Genomic DNA, 16,149 nt, shown 5'->3' with positions numbered 1-16,149 from the left:
TTATTCAGGATGATGTGTATTTGCTGTTTATCCAAGTAAAAATGGGTCTTGAAACATCCAGGGTCAGTCAAATCACAATAACATGTGTATTGTGTATTGCGTAGGCTTTAGGAAAAGGAGACAAGGTCCACTCTTGTTTTATGGGAACAGTCTTTACTTGCTTGTCATGATGTCAACAGGGTAAGTAGTCAGAGTTAGGCTTTGTTAAACAGAGTGTCTCCTAGGACAAAAGTAGATTGGTATGTGTGTGTCTTTAAATTTGTGTGCATTTGATTGGGAGGGGACAAGATGGTGGTGGGTTTCTCAAAATTAAATGGCTTATCGCTTTCTTGTCAAAAGAAAAATCAATTGTGACATTCTCCTGACAGTGTACACCACATTTAATTAGCACAGAGATGCCTTGGAGAAAGCAAAATTATCCAGTAACTGAGGAGTAGACAGTGGTTGGTTTGGGCAAGGTGAAGAACAGTAATGCAGGATGCAAAAAGAGAGTAAATGGTAGATGATAGAAAGGCAACACAGGGGTCCAAAGTTGGAAAGTAGGAAGGGGGGAATGTAACAATAGAGAAGATGAAGTGAAAGAGGGAAAGTGGATGCAATGAGAAAGAAGAAACCAGGGCTGAGGCAAAAAGAAGAAGGGAGAAAAAGGGAGATTAGCGAGTAAGAGTAAGCTAAGTTTAATTCAGTTTTATTTATATAAAACCAAATCAAAATAACCAGACTGTGTCGTTCAATGTGAATATTAAACAAATGAGTAAGAATGCTTTCTTGTATTTCTGCAACATCTCCAAAATTAAAAAGTATCCTCTCTCCTCTGAGACAGGATATTCATGCATTTATTTCTTCTAGCCTTGACTATTGTAATTCATTATTATCATAAACACTCCCTGAAAAGACTTCAGTTGATCCAAAATGTTGCAGCTACAGTAGTGACAGGGACTAGGCAAAGACCATATCGGCTCCCTGTTAAATCCAGAATCCAATTTAAAATCCTCCTCAAATACGAGGTCTTGTATAATCAGGCCCCATCTTATCTTAAAGACCTTATAGTACCATATCACCCCAACAGAGCACTTTGCGCTCAGACTGCTGGCTTACTTGCGGTTCCTTGGCTATTTCAATTTAATTTTATTTATACAGCGCCAAATCATAACAACAGTCGCCTCAAAGTGCTTTATATTGTAAGGTAAACCCTACAATAATACATACAAAGAAAAACCCAACAATCATATGACCCCCTATGAGAATGCAGTGGAAATTTAATTAACAAAGTCAGCAGACATGGTCAACTGCAATCAACACTCTTTATTATTATGGGCGTATGAAAGAGAGAGCGCGCATCCAGCAAGTCCGTCAAGCAGACTCCTAGACAGAAGTGGAAGTAGAAGAAATTACAAACTGATCATACCATACAACACACGGCCCGCTATAAAACCCAGCGAAACACTCCACTACAATGGGCATGCTGTTTCATGCCCTTGCCATTATCAGCACCTGAACAAGGGGGGTTGTTTTCTTCAACTACTGAGGCCGAAATAAGTTCAGCTAGTTCTAGACTATTCAGTAGAAGTTTTCCGTTACAGTGTCACAACTGAGAATACGCAAAAGTGCTTACAACTTAAATGAAAATAATAGAAAATTTCAGTTAGAAGCAAGCACTTTGGTGACAGTAGGAAGGAAAAACTCACTTATAACAGAAAGAAACCTTAGGCAGAACAAGGCTCAGGAACAGTGTTGGGTAAGTTACTTTAAAATAGTAATTTAGTTACATTACTAGTTACTTCTCTCAAAAGTAACTCAGTTACTTCAAGTTACTCGTTACTTTCAAAGTAACTAGTTACTAGGGAAAGTAACTTTGGTTTTACTCAGAATTCTCTAGTTAATGTGTTTCTTCCATAACTTTGCCAGTCTTCTAGCTTGCTTACTTGCCACAAGTGCACTGTGCCACCTACCAATAGAAAGGAAAATATAATGTATAATGTATAATGCATATTTCCACGAGAGAAATCCCACGCCTGGACCGTCATTGACTGCTGCCATGATTCTAGCCTACGTCACAGCGTCATGTGCGCCTTTTACATGCAACACAAAAAATGCAGTCGTGGTGCTTTCGATTGTACTCAGAACTCAGAAATTCTGCCTTCTGAATAGGAAGATGTAGGCAACACCAGACTGCAGATGAGCTGCATACAGGGCTGGACTGGGACAGAAAATTGGCCCGGGCATTATAGGAAAAATCATAAAGCCTTTGAATGAAAACAAACACTGTTGTGACAGTGATGTACACTGTTTTGATGGTATATATGCATCAATCTATCAATCGTTTGTTGTAAGACTCAGATAATTATTTTTTAAAAGCGAGACATTTTAAATGAGAATAAGAAAGAAAAGTATTTCTTTGTGCCCCCCTTTCCCTGTTAATGCCCTACATGCCCCCCTGGCAACACTTTGCTAGAGCCGCCCCTGCACAGTTACCAGCTGTCAGCTACCTAAAAAAGGATCCTGGTGTTATTTGTCAGAAACAGTTCATAACTTCTCTTCAACTCATTCATGTCACCTAAAAGGTAAACCTGTTTCTCCATCACCTGTTCAGCTCTGATGATCCAGTAAGGACATCTCCTGGTTTCATCTTCATGTTTCCCTCTCACCAGATAACCAAACCATATCATGACCAGCAGGTTTACAGCTGTGGCTCCAGCAAACATCAGCTGATACTAGAAATTAATATTAAATAAACTCTAACAACAGCTGATCAAGCTTAAACGTGCTGCTGTTGTTTAGCGCGACATCCGCTGGTTTCCTCTTTCGGCGCAAAGTGAGCGATAAACAAACAAGAGAGCCGATCAGCTGATCATTGATCAGTTTTCATGATTGAAGTAGAAACGGGAGAGGGAGGGGGAGAATGAAAGAAGAAGAGGCAGCTGTGCAGTAATGAGTAACGACCCTATCTAAATCCCAGTAACGACTAACGCGTTCCTGATTTTGGCATAATAACTAGTTACCGTGCTGGTTACCACAATAATAACGTAGTTACTGTAACGCGTTACTTAATAACGCGTTAGTCCCAACACTGCTCAGGAATGAGCGGCCTTCTGCCGCAACCAGTTGGGGATGAGGGAAGGACGACAGGACAAAAGACATGCTGTGAAAGAGAGCCAGAGATTCATAACAAGTATGATTTAATGCAGAGAGGTGAAAGGGAGGATTCAGGGTCACCTGATCCAGCCCTAATATATGCTTTAGCAAAAAGGAAAATTTTAAGCCTAATCTTAAATTAGAGATAGTGTCTGTCTCCTGAATCCAAACTGGAAGCTGGTTCCACAGAAGAGGGGCCTGAAAACTGAAGCCTCTGCCTCCCATTCTACTTTTAAATACTCTAGGAACAACAAGTGGGCCTGCAGTATGAGAGCGCAGTGCTCTAAAAGGGTGATATCGTACTACAAGGTCATTAAGATAAGATGGGGCCTGATTATTCAAGACCTTGTATGTTAGGAGCAGGATTTTGAATTCAATTAACTGAAGCTTTTCATGGAGTTTTTAGGACATCTTAAAACAGTAGTCCAGCCTAGAAGTAATAAATGCATGAATAGTTTTTCGGTGTCACTCTGAGACAGGATATTTTTAATTTTAGAGATATTGCAAAAATGGGAAAAAGTAGTCCTAAATATTTCTTTAATATGTGCACTGAAGGACATATCCTGGTCAAAAATGACTCCAAAATTCCTCACAGTGTTACAGGAGGCCAATGTAATACTATCCAGAGTAAGAATCAGGTATCTAACCAGATTCTTACTCTGGATAAGATTTTCAGGGCCGAGTACAATAACTTCAGTTTTATCTGATTCTAGAAGCAGAAATTAAAGGCCATCCAGGTCTTTATGTCTTTAAGATGTTCCTGCAGTTTAACTAATTCGTGTGTGTTATCTGGCTTCATGGATAGATAAACTTGTCATCTGCATAGCAGTGAAAATGTATCCTATGCCTTCTGGTGATATTGCCTAGGGAAGCATGTATAATGTAAACAAAATTGGTCCTAGCACTGAACCCTGTGGAACTCCATAATTAGTCTTAGTGTGTAAAGAGGACTCTCCATTTACAGGAACAGTTGGAGTCTATCAAGTAGTAAATATAAAGTTTCTTTATATTTCTTTCTTTAGAGCTATTGATATATTATATATTTTTTATTTTCAATAAATTTGCAAGAATTTCAAGCAAACCTTTTCTACTTTTTCATTATGCAATATTGTGTGTATAGGGTATTGTATAGAGTAAAAAATTTGGAATAAGGCGGTAACATAACAAAATGTGGAACAAGCACTGGTTGGAAATAATGGTTCTGGAATAATGGAATAATTGTTTTTCCTCTAAATATATTTGTTGCAATTATAACTCCCTTGAGACCAGAGTCTAAATGTGTAGTAGGGTTCAAGTATTTTAACTTAAATACAGTATATTGAAGTTTCTGCATTTAAAATACAATATGAATAAAGTCATTTAAAAAAAAGCAATGGAAAATTTTTGACTGAGCTCAACAAACAAGTGTAAACACCACAAAGTATCGATATTAAAAGCTACTTTAGGCTGCCCCTTGTCACAGGGGATAAACTGATAATACAGGAAAAACTCCCTGGGATGTTTAGTAGTTTGGAATTTCTTAAGTGCACTCTTAAGGTTCAGCTTTCTTCTCATTTGCAGCTAGCTGGTGCCTGCTCAGGTTCAGATCTTAAGTGCTCCCGAATTAAACAAATGAGTTCAGTGCACACAAAGGTTTACTCAAGTGAATGATGGAGGAAAGGGACACGACGTCCTCCTCTGGCATAGTGGAAACTCAGAGCAGCTTCTCAGGGTAAGGTGATCAGGTTTGGGGTGCTCTAACATCCCCTACACAGTGAAGAATTGCAAAGTAAATAGCATTTCATGGAATCTTAAAACCCCAGCCTATATAAAACAGATATGTTATTGCCTTAAAATCATTTCAGTAGGGAGAGATCACTTGGAATGATTTAACATGATTTAATGAGACAGAGAAATTAATGTTTTTGGCTATTAGACTTTGATGACCCATCATGGCAGAACAAGACAGGACACCCGATTTACAGATTTACTTCCTACAATTTAAGTTCAAAGAGTCATGTACACAGATTTCTTTCATTTACTACAACAGCATTTCTTTATAATGTAGGATAACTGGGATTTACTGTCGTAATTGTGCTTCTTTTCTTATATTAAAATATCTCATTAATTAAATGTGTAGTTAAATTCTGTACACTGGCAGAAGAGGGAGTTTCACTGGTCCAGCTTAAATAAAATCACAGTTTTCTGTAAGTGGCTCACCTTGTAGCCACTTTCTCTGTTGATGCTAATGTTGCTAGATGAACTTGACTTTACATTGTAATTAGTGCTATTATGGGTTGTTTTAAACCTTTATTGCTTTAATAAACTGAAAGAGAATTGAATTGTTTGTTTTTGCTGGTTACTTTTGTTCTGTGTTAGTGTACAGCTGCAGGTGCTGCCTTGCAATGCACCATCAGTGCCTATTATACTTTGTAGTATGTCTAAAATCACACACACTTAAAATTATGAGGCTAGATGTACCAAGTAAACTATAATGTATGGTAATGTGCTATTATTCACTAGAGTTCACTTTAAAGCTAAACGCACATAAAATCCATGTTAAAATATATATGGCTGATGTTTTACAAGCATAACTGATGATTAAATAAAACCTCAAAAAGTCACAATATATAAGATATAAAAAGATATGATACTCTGTGAAAACTGCAGCACTAAAATAGGCATTGCATTAAAGTATAGATTTATTAATGTGATAGAGAAGTATTTTGATAGTTCATTTTAAATGAATAGCCATTGAATACTGGTATTTATTGATTTAATGCAATAACATCTGTTTCATACAGGCTGGTAACATGAAAATACCATATAATTAAGAAGACCCATGCTTTTTTTCACCTTCTAATCCTGAGGAGCTGCTCAGAGGAAGAGGAGACTATGCCCTTTTCTTTCATCATTTACCTGAGTTCACCTGTGTGAAAGCACAGCACCAAACAACCTAACTTATTTGTTTAATTCAGGAGCAATTTAGAGCTGAACCTGATTGGATTGGCTTATCTGAGTAAAGCTAACTGACTACAAATCAGAGGAAGGTTGAAACTAACCCTTTTCTTGAAAAGTTTAATAAGACTTTTTATAGATGTTTTCTTTATAAATGGTCCTCACTTTGATGAATTTGGCCAGATTTCTAGAAATGAGAGCTGCCGCTTCCAAAGTGGGAGGGATGCCAACTCTCCTAACAAGACCAGGTTTTTCCCAGAGAGTTTCCCAGTCATCTATAAAGCCCACATCATTTTTGGACACCCCACAGACAGACAGCAATTAATGGAGAACATGCGGCTAAACACGGCATTACTCATCCAACTGAGGAGTGGATAAGTGACAACTACAGAGTCCGACTTGTTTAATAAAGTTACACACTGACTCAGTATTAATTTTGAAAACCTACTGACACAGCCAGGTGTCGTTACTGCCGAGATGATAAGAATTTAATGAAATGTATGTTTATTCCTAGCCTGCACTTTGAGTTTCTTCAGTGTCACCTGCTCTAGGCCCTAGAGGACAATCAACTATGGTTGGTTGAGTCTCTAGTTTCACATCTTGAGTATTAGGCTTATATTCTCATTGACAGAAGCTCCTTCAATATTAAAAATAAATAAACAAATAAATAAAAAAGTTTTAGCTGATTGAGTTTGTTAGGTGTGAAAACTGATTTCAATTTAGCTTTTTGTTTTCTGTCTGTTTATGGTATGTGCTGTATACAGCTTTTTTCTTAGGGCACATAGCTTAACATAATAATTAAAAGACCAGTCACTGATAAATTGTTTGTACCAAGAAAGTTTACATCTGCAAACTGCTCCTGCTGATCCTCATTCCCGCTGCTTCACACTCGGCTGCAAACCGTTCCAGTGCGAGCTGGAGGCCCTCACCCGATGAAGCCAACAGAACCACATCATCCGCAAAAATCAGAGATGAGATTCTGAGGCCACCAAAGCGAAAGCCCTCCGCCACTTGGCTGCGCCTAGAAATCCTGTCCATAAAAATTATGAACAGAACCGGAGACAAAGGGCAGCCCTGGCGGAGCCCATTACCCACCGGGAACGAGTCCGACTTATTGCCAGCAATGCGAACCAAGCTCTTGCAACGGTTGTATAGGGATCGAATGGCCCGTAGCAATGGGCCAGACACCCCATACTCCCGCAACACCTCCCACAGGACACCCCGAGGGACACGGTCGAATGCCTTCTCCAAGTCCACAAAACACATGTAGACTGGTTGGGCAAACTCCCATGCACCCTCAAGTATCCTCGAGAGGATAAAGAGCTGGTCCAGTGTTCCACGACCAGGACGAAAACCGCATTGTTCCTCCTGTATCCGAGGTTCGACTAACGGACGAACTCTCCTTTCCAGCACCCTGGCATAGACTTTCCCAGGGAGGCTGAGGAGTGTGATCCCCCTGTAGTTGGAACACACCCTCCGGTCCCCCTTCTTAAAGATGGGGACCACCACCCCGGTCTGCCAGTCCACAGGTACTGCCCCTGATCTCCACGCAACATTGCAGAGGCGTGTCAACCAGAACAGCCCTACAACGTCCAGAGCCTTCAGAAACTCGGGGCAGACCTCATCAACTTGGTGGCAGACCTCTGCCACCAAGGAGTTGTTTAACTGCCTCAGTGACCTCGCCCCCGGAAATTGGCGGGTCATTCCCCTCATCCCCAGACTCTGCTTCCTCCTCGGAAGACGTGTCAGTGGGATTAAGGAGGTCCTCGAAGTATTCCTTCCACCGCCTGACAATTTTCTCAGTCGACGTCAGCAGCGCTCCGCCAGCACTATACACAGTGCAGGTAGAGCACCGCTCTCATCGATACCTGTCGGCTGCCTCCGGAGTCCCACAGACTAACCAAGCCCGATAGGAGTCCTTCTTCAGCCTGGTGGCTCCCTTCACCTCTGGTGTCCACCATTTGGTTCGGGGGTTACCACCACGGCAGGCACCAACCACCTTGCGGCCGCAGCTCAATGCAGCAGCTTCGGCAATGGAGATGCTGAACATAGTCCATTCGGACTCAATGTCCCCAGTCTTCCTCGGAATGCTGTTGAAGCGCTGCCGGAGGTGTGCGTTGAAGATCTTACGGACTGGGGCCTCAGGTTCCCCCGCCACCTGATCCATCAGGTGGCGGGGGAACTCACCACCAGGTGGTGATCAGTTGACAGCTCAGCCCCTCTCTTTACCCGAGTGTCCAGAACATATGGTCGCAGGTCTGGTGATACGATTACAAAATCGATCATCGACCTACGGCCTAGAGCGTCCTGGTGCCACGTGCACTTATGGACACTCTTATGTTCGAACAAGGTGTTCGTTATGGCCAAACTGTGATTATCACAGAAGTCCAATAACAAAGCACCGCTCAGGTTCAGATCAGGGAGGCCGTTCCTCCCAATCACGCCCCTCCAGGTCTCGCTGTCGTTACCCACGTGAGCATTGAAGTCTCCCAGCAGGAAAACAAAGTCTCCAGGTGGAGCACCTTCCAGCACCCCACCCAGGGACTCTAAGAAGGCTGGGTACTCTGAACTGCCACTCGGCACATAAGCGCAGATGACAATGAGGACCCGTTCCCCGACCCTAAGGCGCAGGGAACAAACCCTCTCGTCCACCGGGATAAACCCCAACGTACCGGCAGCAAGCCGAGGGGATATTAGAATACCCACCCCAGCCCGCCGCCTCTCACCAGGGGAAACTCCAGACTGAGACAGAGTCCAGCCCCTCTCCAGGAGACTGGTTCCTGAGCCCAAGCCATGCGTAGAGGTGAGCCCGACTATATCTAGCCGGTACATCTCAACCTCACGCACTAACTCAGGCTCCTTCCCCACCAGAGAGGTGACATTCCATGTCCCTATTGCCAGTCTTGGCAGCCGGGGGTCAGTCCACCAGGGCCTCCGCTCCTGGCCGCCACCCGGGACACAATGCACCCGACCCCTATGGCGCCTCCTGCGGGTGGTGGGCCTGCGGGAGGATGGGCCCATGTCTCCTCTTCGGGCTGTGCCCGGCCGGGCCCCATGGACTAAGGCCTGGCCACCAGACACTCGCCCTCGGGCACCCTCCCCGGGCCTGGCTCCAGGGCGGGGCCCCGGTAACCCTATCCCGGGCAGGGTAAATTGTTCCCTCGATGTTCTTTTCATAAGGGTCTTCTGAATCACTCTTTGTCTGGTCTCTCACCCAGGACCAATTTGCCATGGGAGACCCTACCAGGGGCCAAAAGCCCCCAGACAACATAGCCCCTGGGATCCCTGGGACACACAAACCCCTCCACCACGATAAGGAGGAGACAGGACAACCTTTTAAAAAGATGCAACACAGGAGGGGTTACAGATTTCAAATATATGCTTATATAAATAAGCAAAATTTATGTTAAAAATATTTGCTATAACTGAAACTTTTCTATGACCATATTCATCTACAGTGTTTCCCGTTTTCATGCTGTGAAAATGTGTTTTACTAACAGTTCTTGTGATTTCAAGAAAAGCTAGTTAGCCTTCTGCATCCAGTTACATATTTTGTGCTTTTGCTTTCTGGCCATTGTTCTCCAGATCCCTTTTTCAGGAAGATATGTCACATGTCACATGTCACATGTCACAGTGTCCCAGCTGAATACAAAATCTTGAGATGTTTTCTAGAAAGTTGTTCCAAAATCTTGCTCAGTCCAAACCTATTCTTTAAACCCATTTCAAATTAATTTTTGAAAAGTCACACTGGTGGTTTTCTCAGTATGTCAGAAAGACTACAATAAAATCCACACACAGCCATAGCACGATGAAAGGGTGAAGTTATTAGCTAACAGTTGTAGGACTGTGCAAATTGCAAACAAAGCCCCTGGCTTTAAGGTTTAATAAAACCCAGTTGCTAACTAAGGGTACATCACGACTGACAAGAGCCTCACAAGAAACATCTGACAAATATTACTACTGAGTGACAATCACATGACCAGTCTGTACAAAGATGAAATCTGCAAAGTCATGTTTCAATTTCTTGAAGTGCAGCAAGAAAGCAGGTATGTTACTTGTGACCTACTGCTACAAAGCCTAGATATGCAGGGCATCTGTGAGGAAATGTTACATTGTTACATCATTGGCATTGCAGCTGATGAGGAAGCCACTGGGTAACATAAAGTGATTAGTGTTAACGCTAAAAGCTGCAAAAATAGGTTGCTGTAAAATGCTTTACAGAGTCATTTTTTTTTTACATATGTATGAATTCCCAAAGTCCAGAAGTCTGTTTGTCTCCTTCTCTGTCTCCTTCTCTGTCTCCTTCTCTGTCTAGAGATTTGTAAAGATGATGGTACATGAGGGTAAATGGCTGATGCTTTTTTGATCCTATCCTATACTATTTGAACATTCCTATGAGCCTAATTCACCTAAACATATATTCCTACAGGGACATGATTTTTCTTATGGCTTTGGCTTTTATCTAACATCATATTATTACTCGCACTCTAATTACAGCAACTGAGTATTTGGTGTACTTGCATGTACATGCAGATACAGCACCACTGAGCATCTGGTGACCTTCTGACTGGTAGACAGTCCTCTCCTGAGGCACAGCCACCCTGAGGTGACACATTACAGATGAGACCTCCTCAGAAAAGTTGAATGAAACAATCGGGCATCAACACAGACTGCTTTCTTAGGCTGACATGATAGAATCTACTGTTGCAGAATATTTTATTTATTCTAATTGACAGCATGTTGTGGTGCTGCATTTGAAATCTTTTTAGATCAAATATTAAAGGGAAGTGGCACACCTCTGGCCAAATGGTGATAACCTCAGGTGTGTGTGATCTGACTGGTTCTGCCACTAAACTCGTGTTATTTATACATTATGGTATAATTACTTCACTTTATTTATTAACTCTTCTTACAACTTTTCCTTTTAGCTCAGTTTTTAAAATTGCACATCTTTTGCATTTAAATAAACCCACTGACTAAAGTGAAAATCTCTAAACACAACGAGGTCAACTAATGATTTTTTTTTCTTTATATGGTACACCAAGATATAACAGAGTCTATGTGCAGTTTGGTTTTACTTTATCAAAATACATGATAAAACTTTACTGAGATAAACATCTTTTGATGTGAAATTAACAACATGTGTGATGCCAGAAAAAGGTTTGACAGGCAACAACACAACTTAATGAAAAAGGAAAATAACTAAATTTAAGGTGAAATTGTTTCAGCTTACCCACAGGCTAATCTTAACCCATTCTTCCCTATAAACCTGTGATTGGTGTTTGCTGGCTTTTGTGCTGCTGTGCTGTCAGTCAGACCCCAGGCCTCCATCTGGATAACTAGCAGAGGTGTGAACATGGATATCAACAGTCTCCTTCATCGCCCTTCACCGCAGGCTGCGCTTTAGAAAAGGTGCTATGGTAAGTTGCCTGGACCATAAAGAATGAGATCAGTGTCATTGGAGTCTGAATCTCAATAAGTTGTGTAAAAATGGATTTATGTTTCTGCCTGAAATGTTCAAAATTCTTTTTTTCTCTCTTCACTTTCCAGTCAGCACAAATGATTGAAACTGATGGCTGCCCTCCTTCATCCAGGGCCTCTGCAGGGCCTCCAGGTCCAACCCTCATTATTTTATGTTTTTTTATTTTCAAATGACAAATTTATTTCTGATATATGTTCAAGAAAAATCCATTTAAACCTCGTTATAAATACTTTGAACCCTATTAGATTGCAAATATTCTTTCATGTTTTTTGGTGTCAAATAAAATCAACTCACATTTTTAGCAAATTCTCATTTAATGACAGGGTGTTGGCTTGGTTGCTACAATGTCTGAGAGGAGTTTCCATGTTTTGGAGACTCAGCCAGTAGTTTGATGGTGTTGTACCCTCACTGGGATCTTTGATAATCAGAATTGTTTTGCCCTGTGATAGCCAGTCTGGATCAGCACCTGCTGTTAACACCACCCTTATTTGTGCTGCCAGGCATCCATAAGCTTCTTCAGACAGTAGGCATGGATCATATCAGGTCCTGGTGCTCTCCATCTCTTCATTCTAGAGACTCACTGTATGTCTGCCTACGCGTGTGACTGGTTCTTCTTCTGGGAAGTTGTGGTCTGCTCTTAAGTCAGCCACCTCGCATTTTTTTTCACAGAGGTTTTTTCTAGTATTGCCCAGTTTTAGATCTGGGTGGGGCTGCTGTTGTATCATTGTTCCCTTTTAGCAGAGAGTACAACCTGGGTGGACCTTTGAAGAGCAGTGCATTTATTATCTTGCACTTTTCTCATATATCACTACAGCCAAGTGACCAGAGTTGTGAGCCTGTGATTGGCCATTTCTAGAGCCTCAATCTTGTTGTAATTTCTATTCAACCATGACATCCAAATTAACCAACAAACATCATATTGGACAACCAACCTCCTTGAACTCAAATATTTATCAATCATTTAGTGAAAATTGTAATGATTTGTAATTCTCTCTTCCGGGTGCTTGAGCAGGTACTCGGGTGTATGGTGGAACAGATGCTGTAGGAAATAATAATATTAGCTGCAAATGTGATTGATTGTTGTGGTTTACATAAGTGTGACTGTATTTGTGCAATTGTGAATTGTGGATGATGATTTATAGTGTAGCAACCACTCACCTCTTTTCTCCTTCTCGTTCCTTTCTGTCCTCTCAGAGTGTTCAAGCTAATGTGTCCCTGCAGGTCTGAATACTGTTTGAAGGTTCTTGTAGTTGAGTGAGGGAAATGCTTGGGGTTTTCCTAGGTGTTATTTGGGATTTGTAGGGTTATTTGTTTTATATGTTAAAAAAAAGTGTTATAGATAGATTTAACTATAAAATGTAACATATAAAATGGCGAATGGTCTTGTTGGTAGAGTGTGGGAACACCCATGGCAGATTATGAGGAGGATGTGGCAGATGGGTATAAAAACCTTCTTAAATAGCAACTGGCAGCCCAGTTGCTATTTAAGAAGTTTTTTTTTGCTGCAGGTAGAGCCACTCCATTATGTTTGGAAAATGGAAGTTCAAGTAACGCTCCATCCATTTCATATTGTCAGTCCTTGTCCATGTGTACCTTGTTCCAGTAGCCCACTTTCATTCAGTATGTTCTCAAGATGTGTTCTCTCAACAGCTGATGTGGACCTTGTTAAGCTGGGTAAAGTCAGCATGGGGTAGCATAGGTGGCAGAGCCTGGGGACTCTCACTAAATGCATGGCCTTGGCTTTTGATGAAGAATAGGATTTGACCTATAAAGACAGTTATGTTGCAAACATATAATAGTGATATCTCAAATACTTTGAAATTCACACACAGACACAGTGTTATTTCTATCCATTTTATTGAGATATTTTTGAAGTAATACTACACAGGGGACTGTTGTAAGACAGGAGGAGTGTGCAAAGTTTTCATAATATTGCACACACTTTATCTACCACACATACAATGGTCAGGCTATGACTTTACAACAAGTAATTATTGAATTAATAAGAGGATTAACTAAGCATCTCATTTCATCTACACTCTTCCAGAAAACAAAGAACATATTATATCAATACAGCATTTACAGAAGATTCCAGTATGAGCAACATTTTCAGACAGTCCTTGCATGACACCGTATTGTTGTCATTTTGTTATGTCTGCATAGTAGTTCCAGTTCACATTGCAGTTCAAATATACCATATGAGCAGTATGCACTCACATTTGTACTAACTTCAGGGACTGTAAAAACTGCACTAGAAAGAAAAGTGATCTTGGACAAAGGCACAGGAAATGACAGTTTTTAAATACTTGGATACCACTGATGCTGATAACACCATATTAATATTTGTAGGTATGTATGACACTTGTTTACATGCTATATAAATACAAAGGTTTTGTTAGAAAATAGGCCATGATAAGTTGTGTTCAGCACTTATGGCTATGATATTAGTTGGTAGACCAGAAAATCTTAATTTGATTGAGAAAGATGCAGCTTTAGTGAGGCTATGATACGACAAGCACCGATGCATTTCTATTCCAGGGTGTCAGATACTGTTTTGTTAGATTGCTGACATCTTCAAATTACACGTTTGTTTGTCTTTAGCAACTCATTATTCACTGTTTCTGAATTTCATTTTGATCTGTTTATGCTGCCGTTTAGATAATGTACCATGCATCTTCTTCCTTTCCAGTTCCACCTCATCTCAGGGCAGTTCATAAAAAAAAAATTAGACTCTTGATTGACCAGTCACAGTTTTTCATGTTTAATCTTTTCTTCCAAATTCTCTCTTTATTGAAATGTAATGCAACAGGGTCCTTCACAGGTGCAGTTGTATCACAGCTGCCTGACGCCCTTGGGAATGAGAACTGACTGCCTAAGACTTAGCAAACATGGTTACCAGGGCACCCTACGTTTCCTCTAAAGCCAAAAGAGGAAGTTCCAGGGAGATTCGCAACCACCCGAAAACTCCCTGCTTGCAGGCTGAACATTGATGGGTCAAGTATGCCAGCATACATTTACCTGCAAACCTACAGTTTGTGATTTTATTTTTAAATTTACTTTCACTGTGTTTTAAAAAAAAACCTTGGTGCAAAAAAAAGCCAAACCAAAAAAGAAAAAGAAATTGATACACAGAATAACAATTATTCTAGGTCCCCTAAAGTTCTCTGCATATGCTTAATATGCAGAGAACCTTCTGTGTGAATTAGGTGAGAAGGTCTTGGTGAGAAGACCTTGGTGAGAAGGTCTATTCCATAATTTCATTAAGGCTATCATGCCAGTAATGTAGTGTGAAAGGATATTAAAGCAATTTACAAAACGATTTTATACATATTCATGATTACACCTTTAATTTAAACTTTATTCAATGTAAAGAACCTCTAATATCGCCAGTTTTTAATACAATTCTTTGATAAGATTACGGTTGTCAAGCAATTATTTCTGCTGGTACAAACACAAGTCCATATGTCAGCCAACAACCCATTAAAATATGTTGTAGTCTACATGCTTTTTAAAGTGACTTATACTGTGAAATATGGTGTATCGAGATCATGTATGACATTTTACCATCTGTTATTTGACTAATCAGTACCAGCATCTCTTTGAAAAAGACAAAATGCATAAACATAAAATTGTGAACATTTGTCTGCGCTGTCTCGGTCATCTTCATTTGTAGACTAATCAGTTGTACACTGTTAAAACTGTTCAGAAATTGCAAAACCTTTCAGAGTTTGTGCATAGTCACTGCACCTACACCAGACAAGCAATAGCAGCCATACAAACTGCTGTTAAAATTACAAAAAACAAAAAACAATTTCCACTGGCTTTTAGCTTGTGTATAGACTGTAAGGACAGACCTGATCTATGCTAGATGCAGAGACATCAAACTGACCTCCTCATTAGACTGGAGAGACTGGGACATGACATGAAGTTTTGAGTCAAACGTCTTCCAGTAAATGCAATCCTACATTTATACATCAACATTCCCATCGCCAGGTATATCAGATAGTATATATTTAACTGAGTGTTGCATTATATTGGGTCCAAAAATGGGAAATAACATGACAAACATGAGTTTTAAGGTGACTAGGAGTGAAACACAAACTACTATTCTTCTGTATATGGAGCAAAAACATTTGCATTCATATTTGTTCTGATTGTGCTGTATATACCATTTCATTTTTCCATTAAATTGCTTTAATTTTTTTAGATATAAACAATTAAATGGTTCCAACTTGTAAAACCAAAAACACTAACAATCAAATCAAAAATTTTTGCATCAGCAGACTTAACTGGCCTTAGTTGTTGTTTTCACAAACAACTTTCTTAATGTCATGTTTATATTTGATTTCCTCTTTTCCACATTTACTTTGTTGATTTAAATGTTTGCTGGATTTGTTGATATGCTGCCTGTGATGATGTCAGATTCATGACAGAATTGTCTTCAAACCTCCAACCCCTGAAACGCCCTCCACCCCCGAGCTAACCACCATTACCCCACAAGTTCTACTATTGGAACAAGCATGTCAGTGTTAATTATGACATGATAGTATACAGACAGGAAATGTTTACAAAAAAAGTTAAACAATTAATTTTCC

Source organism: Astatotilapia calliptera, chromosome 9 (genome assembly GCF_964374335.1).
Source record: "Astatotilapia calliptera chromosome 9, fAstCal68.1, whole genome shotgun sequence".
NCBI classification, from domain to species: domain Eukaryota; kingdom Metazoa; phylum Chordata; class Actinopteri; order Cichliformes; family Cichlidae; genus Astatotilapia; species Astatotilapia calliptera.
This window is presented reverse-complemented; position numbering follows the sequence as displayed.